This window comes from Pongo abelii, chromosome 12 (genome assembly GCF_028885655.2).
Source record: "Pongo abelii isolate AG06213 chromosome 12, NHGRI_mPonAbe1-v2.0_pri, whole genome shotgun sequence".
Taxonomy (NCBI): Eukaryota; Metazoa; Chordata; class Mammalia; order Primates; family Hominidae; genus Pongo; species Pongo abelii.
In genome coordinates, this window is record NC_071997.2 from 117,245,859 (window position 1) to 117,264,245 (window position 18,387).

The window sequence follows — 18,387 nt, forward strand, 5'->3', positions numbered from 1 at the left end:
TGCAAGCTCCGCCTCCTGGGTTCACACCATTCTCCTGCCTCAGCATCCTGAGTAGCTGGGACTACAGGCACCCACCACCATGCCGGGCTAATTTTTTTGTATTTTTAGTAGAGACGAGATTTCACTTTGTTAGCCAGGATGGTCTTGATCTCCTGACGTCATGATGAAGGATCATTTTTGAGCCCAGGAGGTCAAGGATGCAGTGAGCCGTGATCACACCACTGCACTGTAGTCTGGGTGACACAGCCAGACTCTTCTCAAAAAGAAAAAAAAAAGGAAACTTGGAAGAAGAAGAAAACAATCACCTTTCCAGATTCCTTTGTAGACAGACAGCCCAGAGATTCAGCTCTGCCTGGAGAGATATAACTGGCAGTGCCAGGTTGGGACTTCCAGGAATGCTTTTCAAAAGGGAAAGATCTGACTGGCATGCACCGTTTTTCCTTTGGAACATTGATATGATGCCTGGAAAGTCAGCAGTGAGTCCCGAAGATAAAAGCTGCACACTAAGACTACTGAAGCAGAAATAAAAGGCTGGATCCTTAATGATGGTAAGCCCAGGTCTGTCTACCTCTAGACCTCTCTTGTAGCTTGAGAATGTCCCAGTTAAGCCACTTTAAAATTTCTTTTTTCTGCAGCCCAACACATTGCTAAGAGGTACCGAAAAGAAAGGAAATAAAACACACATCATTATGGATATTGTGTAATGTATCTTTCAGGAAAATTTTTTGAATGTTTCATAATACAACAATAATCAATCTATTCTGGCTACAAGGAGGAGGAGACATTTGGCCTGAGTTGTGAGGGAAACATCCAAAATTATCCCTGAATATATGGCCATTTCCTCACAATGAAAATGAAGGTGAAATGTGACATATACAGTAGAGGATGTGACTCTGAACCCAGCCTAGGGAACATAAGTCAAATTAGGTTGTTTAGTTTGTCCTTTCATTGACATCCACCCTCCTCCTCAGTTCCTATTCCCAGGTCCTTCTGGAACAAGATAAAGCCAGCTGCTTAGTTTCTGAGGATCTCACCACCAAGAAGGAGGAAGCAGCTAGAGAGAGAATTTGTTTTAATCTAAAAGAAGTTGAGTAGAAAATACAATATCGTCATCCATAAACCCCCTCCCTCACAAAGTCCTTCCTAACAATATAGGATACAAACCCACCCATCATTTCACACAAGTAACAGTAACCTTCCCCGTCCATAAATGCTGTCCGTGTAGGTTGCCCCAGATCTACCTGTTAGGAGGAAAAAAACGACTCAGGAGTACTTGCACTGGATCTTGAATCTTGCTATGGTCAGTCTTTCCATTAACAAACTCTTTCCCCTTCAACACAGCTCTCAGTTGGTAAGGCCCCTGAATCTACCCTCTGTAGGATGGTCCTCCATGTCCAGCCTCCTGCTTACTTCCAGACTTATTACCTGCCACTCTCCTCCACAAATTTTACTTTCTAGCATATCAAACTGTATAGAAATCCTTGCATATGCCACATTGCCTCTCACCACTGTAGTTTTTAAAATGCTGTTCCCTCTCCCTAGAATGGCTTTCCCTTTTTAGTTTTGGCTATCTGTTGCTGTGAACAACTACACCAAAACTTAGAGGCATACTACAACAGCCAATATATTTGCTCATAATTTAGGGGGTCAGGAATTTGGGCAGGGCTTAGCTGGCTGGTTCTTCTTCTCCATGTGGCATTCCCTGAGGTCACTCACTGGGTCACATTCAGCTGGTGTCTTGGCTGGGCTGGGAGGTCAAAGAAGACTTTACTCCCATGTGTGGTCGCCCATTACTCCTCTACATGATATTGCTCTGTCCACGTGGCCAGCTTGGACCTTCTCACAGGAGGATTAGTATTAGGGAAGACAGACTTCCTACATAGTACCACAAAGATGTGTCTCAAAAGTAGAAGGCAAAAGCTGCATATCTCTTAAGCCAGCCTTGGAAGTAATACAGTGTCACTTCTATTACATTCTGTCAGCTAACACAAGTCATAGGACCAGCCTATGTTTCATGGGGAGGAGAAACAGACTCTAACATTCAATGCAGTAAATAGCAAAGAGTTTGCAGCCATTTATAATATACCATCTTCTGTAATGTAGTATTTACATTATATGCATTTACAATATAACAAACTATAATAACACCTGTCTTCTTGGTAAACTCCTAATTATCATTCAGATTCAACTAAGCTAGCAACTTGCAGCAAATCCTGCTTCCCCAATGTTTATTTCTCTTTTTCCTTAAATTTCTGACTTAGTTGGACATATGGCTGCTCAGAATACTCTATTTGCCAGCCTTCCTGGTAGCTATATATGGCCATATGCCCATGTTCTGACCAGTGGTATATAAACAAAGGTGTCAAATGTGACTTCTGGGAAATGTCCATAATGGAGGTGTTGTGTTCCTCCTTATTTCTTCCTCCCTGTAGGATGGAATGAGGATGTGATGGCTGGGGTTTGAGCAGACATTTTGGACCATGAAATGAGAGCCATATACTGAGAATAGCAGAACAATAAGAGAAAAATAGCTTGAGTCTCTGACACCTTTGGAGCAGCATACCAGCCAAAAATTGTGACTCTAGATTTCTTAAATGAGAGAGAAATAAACATCTATCTTCTTTCTTTGCAGGAAGGGGAGATGGGGGCAGTCTGTCTCATGCAGCCAAACCTAATCCTAATTTATATGCTCTCATTAGTTATCTATTGCTACAAAAAAAGTTGCCCCAAAATCTAGTAACTTAAAACAATAAACATTTATTATTACTCCCAGCTTTTGTGGAACAGGAATTCAGAAGCAGCTTGGCTAGGCAGGTTCCACTTGGAGTCACTCTTACAGTAGTAGCCAAGCTGCTAGCTGGGATTGCAGTCATCCCAAGACTTCGCTAGGGCGGAAAGATCAGTTTTTAAAGCTTGGTCACTCCCTTGTCTGTGCTGGCAGTGAGTGGGAGGCCTCTGCTTTTCTCCACATAGATCTCTCCCTGGGCCACTTCAGTGTTCTCATGATATTGCAGCTGGGACCCCCTCACCCTTCCCCACTAAAGCAAGCCATCCTAGAGAACAAAGCAGAATGAATATTATCTTTTATGGCATAGCCATCAAAGTCACACTATCACTTCTGTGATATCTTAGTGGCCACACAGGCCTATTCAGCATGGAAGAGAACTAATACACACAAAGGTGTGAATTCCAGTAGACAAGGATCTTTTGCGGGGCAGGCAACCCAAAGGCTGGCTACCATATCCCTGCTTCCCTAACAGACCCCCTTATTTGTTCATGTGGCAGGTGGTGATCCCTCAGTCTCAGGAAAAAGTATGTTCATATCGCACTCTGGGGTAAATTATGTTGCTTCTAGAATTGCCATTGTCATTAAATTTGTTGGCTTAGCTTTCTGTGTTTTTCACAATTTACCAGACTCACAGAGCAGTTTGAAGATAGGGAGGCTCACATTTAAACGTCCTTTTCCCCCCCCCTATATTTCCTATAACTTCTGAGTTGAGCAACAATCATTGAATTTTATGCTTTTGTCAAAATAAGTTGTCAGAAACTGGTCCAGATCTATTAGAATGCAACATCATTCTCGCTGACCCGGCATTCACCTTATGATGCAGGGGCCAGAGGGGGCCTGGCAAACAGACATAAATCCAGAGATCTATAATTCCGTATCCCCTGAAGAAGTGGCCATAAAGTCCATCACTCCAGATATATGGGGAGAGGGAGACGAAGGGCAACCTGGATGAGTTTCAGAGGGAGTGTAAAACAGAAAAAGAGATCTCACTAACTGCATCACTCTCTGCATACGCAAGCCAGGCAGGGACACAATTTATGTTAGGGTGCCGACTGGCCGGCAGGCACGAACGCCCCTGTCTCCCACACCCACCATCTTGAGTGTTCATCGGCCTCTGTGAGTGATGCTGTCAGCCCTAGGGGAAATGGTGCCACATTTGGAGTCTGAACTTATGGGTGTTTAAGAACAGAATGTACATCAGACACGTGTTCCAAATCCAGCAGCCCAGAATCTGCCAGGATCCCTAAATTCCATCACCTGTGACAGAGCCATTTTGCACCTGCACATAGAGCTCAGGCTCACTTTCTCAGCCTCCCGCCCAGGTTCCTTGCTTTGCTGCACCTCCTTCCTGTCTGTGAAATTGATCTCAGGTTTTCTTATTAACAAGGTCTGTGATTTTTTTTTTAGTAGACTGAAACAAAACCACTTGCTATATGAAAAGGAGGGGTAGGTAATAAAAAAGATGGTCAAGAATGTTCAAAATGCCTGGAGAAAACAATTCTGAATATAAGAATTTATACTGCCTGTTTCCTATGATACAATAATAAAAACAGGAATTTATGAAGGCTGCTTCCACTGTAGGTCTGAATGGTGGTGGTCCAGTTACTATGGCTGCATAACAAATTACCCCAATATGTTTTTGACTTAAAACATGTGTTTGCTTTGCTTATAGATTTTAAGGGTGAGGAACCTGGGCACAGCAGGGATGGCTTATCTCTGTTCCACAATGCTCACCTTGTCCAGGGGCTGGAATCATGACAAGGTTGTCACTCTCATGACTCAGTTAATGCTCATCCTAGCTGGGATGAGACCCAGGTGGGACTGTTGGCCAGCTGCAGCCTGGGCTTTTTCACAACACTGTGGCTTTATTCCAAAGTATCCCAAGGGCCGTGTGGCCTTCAATGACCAAGCTTCAGAAGTCAAGTGGTGTCATTTCCTTCTCATTTTATTCATTAAGATAATTACAAAGTTGCTCAGATTCAAGGGGAGGGATCATAGATGCCACCACTTGAAGGAGGAGCGTCAACATTACATTTTTTTTCTTTTTGAGATGGGGTCTTGCTCTGTCTCCCAGGCTGGAGTGCAGTGGCACAATCATGATTCACTGCAGTCGCAATCTCCCAGGCTCAAGCCATCCTCCCACCTCAGCCTCCCAAGTAGCTGGGACTACAGGTGTGCACCACTGTACCTGGCTAATTTTTTGATTTTTTTTTTTTTAGAGACAAGGTCTCACTATGTTGCCCAGGCTGGTCTCGAACTCCTGAGTTAAGCAATTCTTCCGCCTTGGCCTTGGAAAGTGCTGGGATTACAGGTGTGAGCCATAGTGCTCGGACTCAACATTACATTTTAAGAAAACATGGGACAAGGTATAAATTGGTGTGGTGATGTGTTAGAGTTTACCAGGGAAACAGAAGCAATAGGATAAAAACAGAAAGAGATTTATTTTAAGAAATTGCCTCACATGATTATAAAAGGCTAGCAAGTCCAAAATCTATAGGGTGGGCTGGCAGGCTGGAGACCCAGGAAGAGTTGATGTTGCCGTTGAAGCCTGAAGACCATCTGCTAGAGAATTCCCTCTTGTTGGGAGAGGTCAGCCTTTTGTTCTATCAAGGCCTTTAACTGAGTGAGGCCTACCCACATTATGGAGGGCAATCCACTTTACTCAAAGGCCAACTATTTATTCATTTGGTTACTTATTTATTTATTGAGACAGGGTCTTATTCTGTCACCCAGGCTGGAGTACAGTGGCTGATCATGGCTCACTGCAGCCTTGACCTCCTGAACTCAAGTGATCCCGCCTCAGCCTCCCAAGTATCTGGGACTACAGGCACATGTTACTACACCCAGGTAATGTTTGTATTTTTTATAGAGATGGGGATCTCACCATATTGCCCAGACTGGTCTCAAATGCCTGGGCTCAAGCCATCCCCCTACCTCGCCTTGGTCTCCCGAAGTGCTGGGATTACAGGTGTGAGCCACCAATTTAAATGTAAATCTCATCCAAAAACATCCTCACAGAAATATCCAGAATATGTTTGTTTTTTTGGGTTTTTTTTTTGAGATGGAGTTTTCTCCATTGCTCAGGCTGGAGTGCGGTGGCGTGATCTCAGCTCACTGCAACCTCCGCCTCCAGGGTTCATGCGATTCTCCCACCTCAGCCTCCTGAGTAGCTAGGATTACAGGCGCCTGCCACCATGTCTGGCTAATTTTTGCATTTTTAGTAGAGACAGGCTTTTACCATGTTGGCCAGGCTGGTCTCCAACTCCTGACCTCAAGTGATTTGCCTGCCTCGGCCTCCTAAAGTGCTGGGATTATAGGTATAAGCCTCTGTGCCCAGCCCCAGAATATGTTTGACCAAATATCTGGGCACCATAGCCCACATATATTCATACATAATATTAAACATCACACATGCATGCCTTGTCAACTTGGCACCCATACACATCTCCTTAACCCATACTTAATCTCCAAATAAACACAATAACAAGGTCTTAATTCCACCTAAGATGATACAATTGTCCTGTGCACACTGGAAAATACACTAGCTCCTTCCCCAGGAGAGGATGTAAAAACTCTTGGATGATGTTTATTCTCCTTGACATTCTATTTTTATGTCAATATTTACATATAAAATTAACAATACTTAGGTACTATAATATAGAATGAGTGTATCGTATGTTACATGAGGAGATAAGAGGGAAGAAAACAAAGATATTTGCAGCCAGGCACAGTGGCTCACGTCTGTAATTCCAGCAACTTGGGAGGCTGAGGCAGATGGATCGCTTGAGCCCAGGAGTTCAAAACCAGCTTGGGTAACATAGTGAGACCCTGTCTCTACCAAATAAATACATAAATAAAGATATTTCCCATATACGTATGTACATACGTATAGCAAAACAAATGTATATACACACATATACATATATACAAACATATACATATGTACACACATTTACACATATATACACACATATACATATATACATACATATATATATTATAAACACACAAATATATTCATAACAAAATAAGGAAGAAATACTCGTGGCAATTACAGTCCTTGTTTCTATAACTAGTTATGTGGTCATATCTGGTATTTATAACTACTATACCTTCTTCCACTATCTGTTCTGTATTCCATTTGCCCTAAGCAAGCACCACAGCTGGTCATGAAACCTGATTTGGTGACCCAGACTTTTATTCTGAAAGGTCTGGACCATTAGTCTTGCATGGAATGGGTTGTTGTAGTTTTCCATTTACTTTAATCATGGGGCATGGTAACAGTAAGAATGCCCTAAGGAATTTCCTGTATTCCAGACATACTCTTCCTTACCTCTCTTGTGGAAAAGCAGTTCAGTTTCCAGTTGGTGATCAGGATCAATCGCCCCAGCCAGCACAGTCATTCTTTTCTTTTCCTGTTGACTCAGAGGCATGCAAATCCCAAAGTGACCAGGTGGCAATCTTAACTTCCAGTTCAATGGAATCATCGTTGTGTCTCCTGGTGGAGACATTCCTGTCTTTGGAGCTAAGACCCCTATCTAGGTCAGAAGAGTGTAAAGTCACAGGAACTGGAAGTAAAAATTTTGCTAGTGGCTCACTAGAGGTAATAGTGAATGGCACCATTCACATCTCTGCCCCTTGATTTCTGGACCTGGGAATCTTGGCTATGGGAGAAATGGTATCATATATTGGATACTGATTCAGAGCATATGGCCATCTTTGGAAAATGCAATCTGCCGCAAGTGGATATATTGAATCTCCTGATTTGGAAGCTACTTCTGCCCTGGGAAGAAATGGAAACATACTGAGGCCTGAGAGTGAACAAGGCACTGTGTTCTTTCGGTGAAGCATCTCTAAGAACTTCACAAAGATCTTTCATTTACAATTCACCTAACAAAACTGATGAAGTGCCTCCTATGTGCGAAAGCCTATGATAGTGCTGGGGATATGAGTAAGACAAATATGAATAAGACACACTTCTTTGCTTTCAAGATAATCTAAGTTTTTCAACTGAGATAAATGTAAACGCATAATTTACACAAGGCAGAAATGCAACGGTAGAGATATATTCAGAGTATCATGGGAACTCAGAGTAGACAGCTAAGCCAGTCTGGAAGGGTCAGAGAAGGGATTTTGGGGAAGATAATATCTCAGATGAATCTTAAAAGGTGAACTGAATTTAATTAGATGAAGAGGGGCTTATGGGGGAAGAAAGGAGGGGAAGCTTTTCAGGTAGAGGGGACAGCATGGAGACTTACACAGTGGCAAGAAACAGGATGGTGTACCCTAATGTATTAATCATCGAATGCTGCATTACAACCACACCAGAACTTAGTGGCTTAAAACACAAATATTTATGATCTTACATTGTTTCTGTGTGTCAGAAATCCAGGAATGACTTACCAGGATGGTTCTGGCTTGGAATCTCTCATGAGGCTGCAGTCAAGATGTCAACCAGGGCTGAAGGATCCACTTGTGAGTAGGCTCCCTCATGCACCTGGTGAGTTAGTGCTGGCTGACAGAAGACCTCAGTTTTTCAGCACCTGGACCTCTCCATAGGGTTCTTGAGTGTCGTCACTCATGGCAGGTGTCTACCCCCAGCAACTGATTCAAGAGAGAGGTTGCTGTAACCTCTGAAGTCTCACACCATCATTTCCACAGTATCCTGCTGGTTACACAGGCCAGCCCTGTTCAATGTGGAAGGCACTGCATAAGTTCATGGACACTAGGAGACTGGGGAATGGGACAGGGGCATCATTTTGAAGATTGGCTACCATACATAGAAATAAAAAATATTCCTCCATTCCTCACATGTCAAGTTCAAAATTGAAAAGTAGACAGAAATAATGCTAAAGAGTTTGGACCTGAGCTGTATCAGGGGGAAATGTTTGCTGATCAAGATTGGTTTACTCTGGGAGGTCAGTGGGCCTCAGCCTTCAGTGTGCATCAGAATCACCTGGAGCTTGTTAAAACAGGATGTAGGAACCTCCTCCTCAGACTTTCTGATTCAGAGGTCTGGGACTAGACCCATCATTTGCATTTCTCACAGGTTCCCAGGCAACTTGTGAGTACCATGCTAATACTCCTGGTCCAGGGACCACGATTTGAAAACCACTATGGTGGGTGGGACAGATATTAAGCAAGAAAGTGAGATGATCGTATTTCCATTTTATAAAACTCTTCCTGGTGATTGTGTGAAGAACAGATCTGTATAGGCACAATTACGAGGCTATTATTGCAGCAGTATATATAAGATGTAATTGAAACTTGAATGAGGACAAAGAAAGTGTGTCAGGCAGGAGAGGATAGGTAAAAGAAATACCATTAACATGCCAGGATTTGATGACTTGTTGAATTTAATGGGGGTAGAGGGGGAGAGTGAAGGGAGAGTAATGAGAGGAAGAAAGGCGTTAGTGCAATGCCCAGGTTTCAGTACGGATAACTGGGTGAATGATATTAGCATCAGCTGGGAAAAATAGATTACAGGAGGGGCAGCTGCTTGGTAGGCATGGGTCTGTTGAGTTCCGTGTGAATATCATTGCCAGCAAGTAGTCTGTTATGTGAGACTGAAACCTGGAGGAGGTACTTCGGGTTGAGATAGAGATTTGAGAAACCTCAACAAGTAGGTAGTGACCCTGGGAATTGACGAGCTCACCCAGAAAAGAGAAGAGCAGGGAGTGAGGACCGAGTCGTGGAGCTGCTTCTCACCCTTTGCTGTGCATGAACATCACTGGGAGATTCTGTTAAAATGCAGATATGGACTCAGCAGGTCTGGGATGGGCCTGAGATACATCCCTAACAAGCTCCTCGTGATGCTAAAGCCACTGGTCTGAGCAGCACTGTTGTAGTAACAAGTTGTAGAGAACGCGAGCACTAGGGGGCAGTGTGGTGCAGAGAACAGAGAGAAGGCCCTAGAGTATGCAAATAAAGTCAGAACTATAAGGACAATTCGAAGAGTCTGTTATTACAGAAACCAAGAGAATAGACATTCTGGAAATTTATGGGATGATTAGCATTATATGCTGGACATGTTAGTGGAGTAATTAGAACCCAGGTTATAGTAGGTTAAGGGCTAACTGAGAAGAGACTACTTCTAGTGAGCATAGACTCCTGTTGTAAGAAGTTTGGATAAGGTGAAAATAAACTAGATGGAAATGCAAGATGGATGTGGGGGTCAAGGGATGGCTTCATTTTTTTATTTTTTATTTTTGAGACGGTCTTGCTCTGTTGCCCAGGCTGGAGTACAGTGGCACGATCTTAGATGACTGCAGTCTTTACCTCCTGGGTACAACTGATCCTCCTACCTCAGCCTCACATGTAGCTGGAATCACAGGTACGTGCCACCACACCTAGCTAATGTTTTTGTATTTTTTTGTAGAGACGGGGCTTTGCCATGTTGCCTAGGCTGGTCTCCAACTCCTGGGCTCAACAATCCACCTGCCTTAGACTTCAAAAGTGCTGGGATTACAGGCATGAGGCATCATGCCTGGCCAGTTTTTTTAATCATGAGAGAAACTTGAGTGTGGTCACAGGCTGAGGGGACATTGCTAGTAAAGAGGGAATCTGCATAAGGATGCCCAAGATTAAGCCCAGCTTCAGAGAAGAAAGAAGGAATTACGATGGGTGAAGGGAATGGTTTCAATCAGGAGAAAGAGAGAAACTTTCTCTCTTAGCTGTGGGTACTAGCACAAAAGAACTGGAAGACTACAGTGACAGCAGTGTCCACAGGGACATCTCAGTTTGTGTCTCTCAGTCCAAAATTCAGCCCTAGAGAGACAGGGACTTCCCTTTCAGTCAGTGTGCAAAGGCAGTCAGGCCCTTGGAACTGGCTTAAATTAATTATGTCCACTTAAAGTCTTAAGCTGTATACATTTGGAATGGAAAACTTTATTTCTTATGATTGCTTGCAACTTCCAGGCTGGGAAGTGGAGCCTCTGGCTGAGATCAAAGCCTGCACTTTAGGCCGGGTATGGTGGCTCATGCCTGTAGTCCCAGCACTTTGGGAGGCCAAGGCACGTGGATTGCATGAGCCCACAAATTTGCTCAGCATGGGCAACATGGTGACACCCTGTCTCCACCAAAAAAAAAAACAAAAAACAACAACAAAAAAAATTAGCTGGGTGTGGTGGTGTGTGCCTGTAGTTCCAGCTACTCAGGAGAATCACTTGAGCTCAGGAGGTCGAGGCTGCAGTGAGCCATGATGGTGCCACTGCACTCCAGCCTGGGTGACACAGCGAGACCCTGTCTCAAAAAAAAAAAAAAAAAGCTGGAACTTTGAGGGAGGAAGGGTAGACAGGAGTTCTATGCTAAACGGGTTGGCTGAACATACATATTTAACAGGTTATAGGAGTTAGGAATATTAACGAAAGGGGGGGTCACACATGAGTGTGATAAGCAAACATATATGTTACATACATCCTATGTTGACTTTGCAGTGGAGATGTATCATTAAAATGCAGTAATATTAGACTCCATATGTCAAAAGGAAATGTAGGACATGAAGGTGCTTTGTGCACAGTCTGTGTAAACTGGCCAGAACCATTCCATGGTGGACGGTCATTCCTTCAATGGAAGGGGTGCTTTGGTCAGCTGTCATGTCAAAATCTTGAAAAGGGAGGAGAGCCTGGCCGAGACACCAAGCAACTGGTTGAAGTTGACGTCAGTGGAGAAGTTTTCTGTTCTTTGCTTTCCAGGGTTGGTTTCTGTTTAACTCTTAAGTCAAGTAGTGGTTAGTGAGGAAGGGCGCATACTGAGGCATGACCAACCTCCCATCTTGTCTCGGCCAAGAAATGGTTTTGTTTTGTTTTGTTTTTGAGAAGGAGTCTCGCTCTGTCACCCAGGCTGGAGTGCAGTGTTGTGCTCTTAGCTCACTGCAACCTCCACCTCCTGGGTTCAAGCAGTTCTCCCTGCCTCAGCCTCCCTAGTAGCTGGGATTACAGGCGCCTGCCACCACGCCCAGCTAATTTTTGTATATTTAGTAGAGATGGGGTTTCGCCATGTTGGCCAGGCTGGTCTCGAACTCCTGACCTCAGGTGATCCACCTGCCTTGGCCTCCCAAAGTGCTGGGGTTACAGGTGTGAGCCACCGTGCCCGGCCAGGAAAGTTTTTAAAGATTTTCTGGGGTCTCCTTGGCCGAGGGAGATCCGTTCAGTACATTGGGGAAGAGGGGGCTTGGGAATTTATTTTTATTTCATGATTCTTATCTATAGTAAAGTTTGAGGAACACTTGTTTAATAAATTATAAATGTGCTGCTGAAAAGTTTCCTCCAAAAAAGTGATCTGGGCAAAGCACATTTGCTGTACGTTCAAGCATGTTAATGGTGAGGCATAAACAATGGTACTAACGTCCAAAGGGAAACACATTTTTAGGAGGAGGATGACATGTTTTCAGGGCAGCTTCCTGGACTGCCCTCTGTGAAGGCTTTAAGGAGGCTGGGGCTGCTGCTGAGGGGATGTGGGGAGTACCCCGTGCTACCTCCTCCTCCAAGACCTCTCCATCTGGCCTACCTCTCCCACACAGGGGCCTGGCCTTCCTTCCTTCACAGTAGCTCAGCAATCCAAAACGGAGGAAACTGAAGCTGCCAGGCCTTCTTAAAGCCTGGGCTAAAAAGTAAAAGCTTTCACTCACAGGCCCAGTCCAGATTCAAGGGGAGGAGACATAAGCTCCACATGTTTACCCACCAAAAGTGACTATCTCCCTGTGATGGTTGATACTGAGTGTCAACTTGATTGGATTGAAGGATGCAAAATATTAATCCTGGGTGTGTCTGTGAGGGTGTTGCCAAAGGAGATTAATATTTGAGTCAGTGGGCTGGGGAAGGCAGATTCACCCTTAATCTGGCGGGCACCATCTAATCTGCTGCCAGCGAATATAAAGCAGGCAGAAAAACATGAAAAGAAGAGATTGGCCCAGCCTCCCAGCCTACATCTTTCTCCCATGCTGGATGCTTCCTGTTCTCGAACACTGGATTCCAAGTTCTTCAGTTTTGAGACTCGGATTGGCTCTCCTTGCTCCTCAAGCTTGCAGATGGCCTACTGTGGGACCTTGTGATTGTGTCAGTCAATAAACTCCTTTATATATCTATACTATTCTGTCCCTCTAGAGAACCCTGACTAATACATCCCCCCCATAGAAAGATTGGAATACTTGTCCTCAGCCTAAACTCCCTTTCTTTTTGCTGACTGCAAACCGATGAAATTCTATACCTGCTCCCTCCACACCCCACTCCACCCTCAATTTTTATATGTGACATCTGATATCAAACCAGCTTCATTTTGCTCATGGACAGCAAACCAATCATTGGGACCGTGGGTTTTGCAAAAAAGAAAAGATTTCATTTTGTGAGATTGCTCACCAGGCTGCTGAGCAAGGAGAAGGAGAACAAATCGCAAATCCACCTCCCTGAAAACAGGGCTTAGGGGTAATTATGGGGATAGAAAGCAGGATGGTGTGAAGTATGGGTAAAGGTGATTGGCAGGTGGGAAAGGTGAGGTAATCAGGGTTTCTGCAGAAGCGTAATTGAGCTACATGGCTCTTCATAGGATGCATGTTCAGAAAATGGTTGAATTAGCATGAAAGGAGGGTGCAGGTTTTGGCCCTTTGACATCAAAAGGTCACGCTTTACGCACCCATGCAGGCTCAGTTGAAGAGTTGATGGTCTCAACTGGCTTGAACTCAACAAGAACTGGCTGCTAGCTCCTGCAAAACAACATTAAGCATTTATTATTATGGTGACCCACTGTCAGAGCTGTTAGCTATAAGGAGGCTAGTGGAAGTATAGTTATGCATTGTTTGACTACTATGACTTGCTAGTGGGAATTTTAAGATTAACTAGATGTAAGCAATTAAAAGCAAGCAAGGCAGGTTAAATTAGGCAGGCTTAATCAGGTTAGCCCTCGGTTTCCCATCTTGCTTAATACATGCTAAAGTAGACAGAATATGAGCTATGTCTTAACCACTTGTTTGGAAGAAATTTTCAGCAGCGTATTTATATTTAATTGTTTATACCAGTGCTCTTCAAATGCAAGTAGCTTAGAATTACTCCAGGGAGGCCGGGCACGGTGGCTCATACCTGTAATCCCGGTGCTTTGGGAGGCTGATGCAGGTGGATCACTTGAGGCCAGGAGTTTGAGAGCAGCCTGGCCAACATGGCAAAAGCCCGTCTCTGCTAAAAAATATGAAAAAAATTAGCTGGGTGTGGTGGCGCATGCCTGTAGTTCCAGCTACTCAGGAGGCTGAGGGAGGAGGATTGCTTTGACCTGGGAGGTGGAGGTTGCAGTGAGCCAAGATCGTGGCACTGCACTCCAGCCCGGGCAACAAGCGAGACTGTCTCTTTAAAAAAAAAAAAAAAATTACTCCAGGGAGTTCTTTCCCCAGTGCATGCTTCCAGGTCTAGCACTCAGGAATTTTGGTCTCCCCTGTCCAAGGTGGAGCCCAGGAGTGGGCATTTAAACAAATTCCCTAGGTGGGTGATTCTAATGCAGGTGGGTTTCCTTGGATGACACACGTAGAAAGCTTATTTTAGAATATTATTGTTTTAAAGTTCACCAACATGGTCATTTTGATTTCATGGCTTTATTCTTAGATGTCATTTTATTTCCGATGTCTTGAACTGTTAAAGAGCTGAATGTTAAAGTGTTAAGGACAGATTTTAATCAGTAATATACTATTGCAATAGAGAAGAGTGTCCAGCATGAACTAAACTCAACTTGGGAGGTGGTGGGGGGACTGGGGACTGCTGGAGCTTAAGCAGAGTCAGAGAAGGAAAAATTAGAAAGATTGGTCAGTGTAAATGCCGATTAAGTCAGCTGCATATGCTAGCTGACAATTAATTAAAGTTAGGGTTGTATTCTCCCAGAGACTAGAGACAGAGGTACTGTCATTCCTTATGATTACATCTCAAAGGAATGGCTTTCACTCCTGAGTTGTTGGAGAAAGATGTACATCTCAAAGGGACAGAGGAAGGATTCCCAATCGTAAATAGTGCATTGAGTAAAATTTAGTAAATGCTCTAAGAAAGGGTGGTCGGGGGCCTATGGTCAGGTGTTGGCTGGAACAAACAGTAAATTCTTTTAGAAGCCTTGTGCTTTCTCAGGCCCTTTAAGGATAGCTAGGGTCACTCACGGTGGTTGTGGTTCTGAGCTGTTGGTAACTGTTAGTGTTTGCTTAAGTCTTTAAATGGGGAGAGGAAGAAAGTGGACGAAATTGTTTACACTAAGAGTTTGTCGTTTTCATAGGCCAAGGTTGAGGCCTGGCAGATAAGAGGGTTCAGAGGATCCTGGCTAGATTTTGGTTGAGAACCATGCTTTAGTTTATGTCCCCCAAACCATTCCTAATGGTTTTCCATTAGGAAACCAACATACGAATAGATTAAATAATTCCTGCAAGGCTATAGAACTAGTCAGTAACAGAACTATTATTCAAAACAAGGTCTCTCTAACATTAGAGTCTATCCCAGAAGTAGGAGAAGGAGCTGGAAGATTGTAGAAGTCAAGATCTGTGAGAAGTGGAAGAAATGACATTCTATAAATGTGCCCTGACTGCAAAACTATTGTTTTATCTGTTAGGTTCAGTGTAAATTCTAGAGCAATTTTTAGCATAGGGATACATTTGACCTTAACATGCTATTTTCTTACTTGGTGACTTCAGTTTGGTAAAGATTTTTGCCCATAATCTTTCCTTTAAATGCTTTCAATCTTTCTTTTAGTTCATCCTTTCAGGACTTAATTAGGTCGCAGAGTTTCTTTTAAAAATCATTTATCTCATATCTGTATCAGAATATAACAATTTAAACTTAAAAACTTTAAAAGTTTAACATTAGGTATACATATTTTATCTAAAGAGAAGCCTAAAATGAGAAGGACTTCAATAGGAAACAGTTTGCATGAAATTCCATGGAAGAGCTAAAACCATTAACATTGAGAGACATTTAATAATTCTTCCTCAAACGGTTTTTAATCCTTGGTGTTTAATTCAGTTTTTCCACATAGCTGAAGGTGTCTGACCCTGATACTTTAATAACTTCTACATTTTGAGTTGGTACTTTGCCCTATCAAAATACATATTAATTACTTGTCAGCTTCATTGAATTTTTGCACTTTTGGTTAATATTTCCATTGTAGTTTTCAATTAGAGGAAACTCAAAGATAAACTGAAGAACTTAACCAAAATCCACTACAATGGTAGAAAAAAAATTATGGCTCATGAATGGTCTGTTTATTGAGAGAAATTTTTTTCGAGCCTATATTATTTTGCTGGAAAAAATAAGTGATTTTTAAAAGTTACAATCTCCCTTTTAAGCAAAAAAGGTTAATCTATAATAGCATCAACATAACCATGTATAATTCATGTAGTCAATAAATATTTTCTCAGGGCCTGCTTTCAGGTTAGGTTTACAGATTAAAAAGCCATTGGCCCTGTCCACAAAGAATTACAGTGTTTTGGTTTTGTAGTTGCCTTTTGAATTTTTGTATTATTGGTGTTATTTGAGACTCCCTAGCCTTGCCGCCTGTGGACATGAATGGTAATGATCATAATAGCAAATATCATAATTTCACTAGTCTTGCTCCTAGTTGATGACAGAAGACACTCAGTCATTTGTAAAATCCTCTACCAAATATTTCTGGGGAGTCCCAGAGATACCTGATACATGTTGGCACAAAGGTCCATTACTCTGCCGATCATTTCCCTTTGGAGCCATTGCTGATCTGCTTCCCGGGGTCTGTGCTGTCTGTGAGCTGCTTGGCTGTTTGTATCAAAGCAGGGGGGAATGCCTTCCCCCTTTTTGTTTCCCTCTGCTAGGTTCAGAGGGTTTCATTTAGTCAATTTGTCAGAGAAGACATCCTAAAAGACTCCCACAAACAACAAGAGTGCTAGCTAGTATAGAAACAAAAACAACTTTTAAAATGAATGAATGAGTTTGTTAGAAAGTAAAAGATATCTGAGGCCCAGTAACTGGTGAGGGAATCCATGGAAGATGGGGGTTGGGGCGGGGGGTGGGGGTGGGAACTGACGCTTTAGGGATCTTTATGGATCCGGATTTCCAGAGCTTTGATTGCAGGGCTGAAAATAGTGGAAGTGGGATGGGGAGGCATGGGGCTGTGTAATGGGAGTGAGATCTCTAGTCACTCTAAATAAATTAGCACCCATGAAGAGCTACAATTTTTTTAATCCCATAAAAAAGAGGCAGAGAGCAAATAAATTTGTCTGTTCAGCCTGGAATCTGAGTGCATATAAAGGTCTCCTTTAAGAATTTGTTGCCACAGACTGACACTCTTGTAAGTTTGGAGCCTGAATTTACACTATTTGTATTGTGTGAAACAAACTTTAATTTAAAGTGGACCCAAGTCTTCTGAGTGCTTTGCAGAAATGAAGGCAAGTCTTTTCAGGGGGAAGGTACCCTCCATCTGAGGCCTCAAAGAATCCTCAGAACTAGAATTCCAGAGCATCTGAGCAAACAATAAGACACACACACACACACACACACACACACACACACATACATACACACACACATACCATAAAGAAAGAAGCCACATGAGCAAGAGTCAGCAGAAAAAAATAGATACTTGAGGGCTTCAGGTATTAGAAATACCAGGTAGAGAATATAAATTATGTTTGATGTGTTTCTAAAAGTAGGACTTTAACAGAGAGAAAAAGAAAGTAACGAAATGATCAGCAGCCTTGAGCTTTAAAGAAATAACTTCTAGAAATAAAAAATATAATAATTAATATTTAAAAACTTGATGGAAAGATTAAGCAGAGAAAGCTTAAAAGTGAATGTGTGCATTGGAATCGAGATTAGAAGAATTACACTGGATACAAAACAGAAAGACAATGAGGTATAAAGTGTGAGGGAGGCTGCGACGTACAGAGGATACAATGCCCCATCATCTCTCTAAAGTGAATGGTGTACAGGTGACATGTGAATAGGTAAGAACTGAGAATTTTCTTTTTTCTTTCTTTTTTTTTTTTTTTAGAGCTATGGTCTTTCTCTGTCAGCCAGGCTGGAGTGTAGTGACACCATCATAGCTCACAGCAGCCTCAACCTCCTGGGCTCAAGTGATCCTCTCATCTCAGCCTCCCAAGTAGCTGGGACTACAGGTGTGAGCCACCACGTCTGGCAAATTTCTGGCTAGTTAAAACAATTTTTTAAGAGACAGAGTCTACCTATGTTGCCCAGGGTAGGACAGAACTTTCCATAAGTGATTAAAACAAATAAAGGGAGTGGGGGAAATTCATATTCTAAACTTCTGAAATTACTCTTTATAAGAAAAGGGGAGGTTGGGGCCAGGTACGGTGGCTCACATATGTAATCCCAGCACTTTGGGAGGCCAAGGCGGGCGGATCACGAGGTCAGGAGATTGAGACCATCCTGGCGAACACAGTGAAACCCTGTCTCTACCAAAAATACAAAAAAAGTAGCCAGGCGTGGTGGCGGGCGCCTCTAGTCCCAGCTACTCAGGAGGCTGAGGCAGGAGAATGGCATGAACCTGGGGGGCGGAGCTTGCAGTGAGCAGAGATCCTGCCATTGCACTCCAGCCTGGGCAACAGAGCGAGACTCCATCTCAAAAAAAAAAAAAAGAAAAAAAAAAGGGGG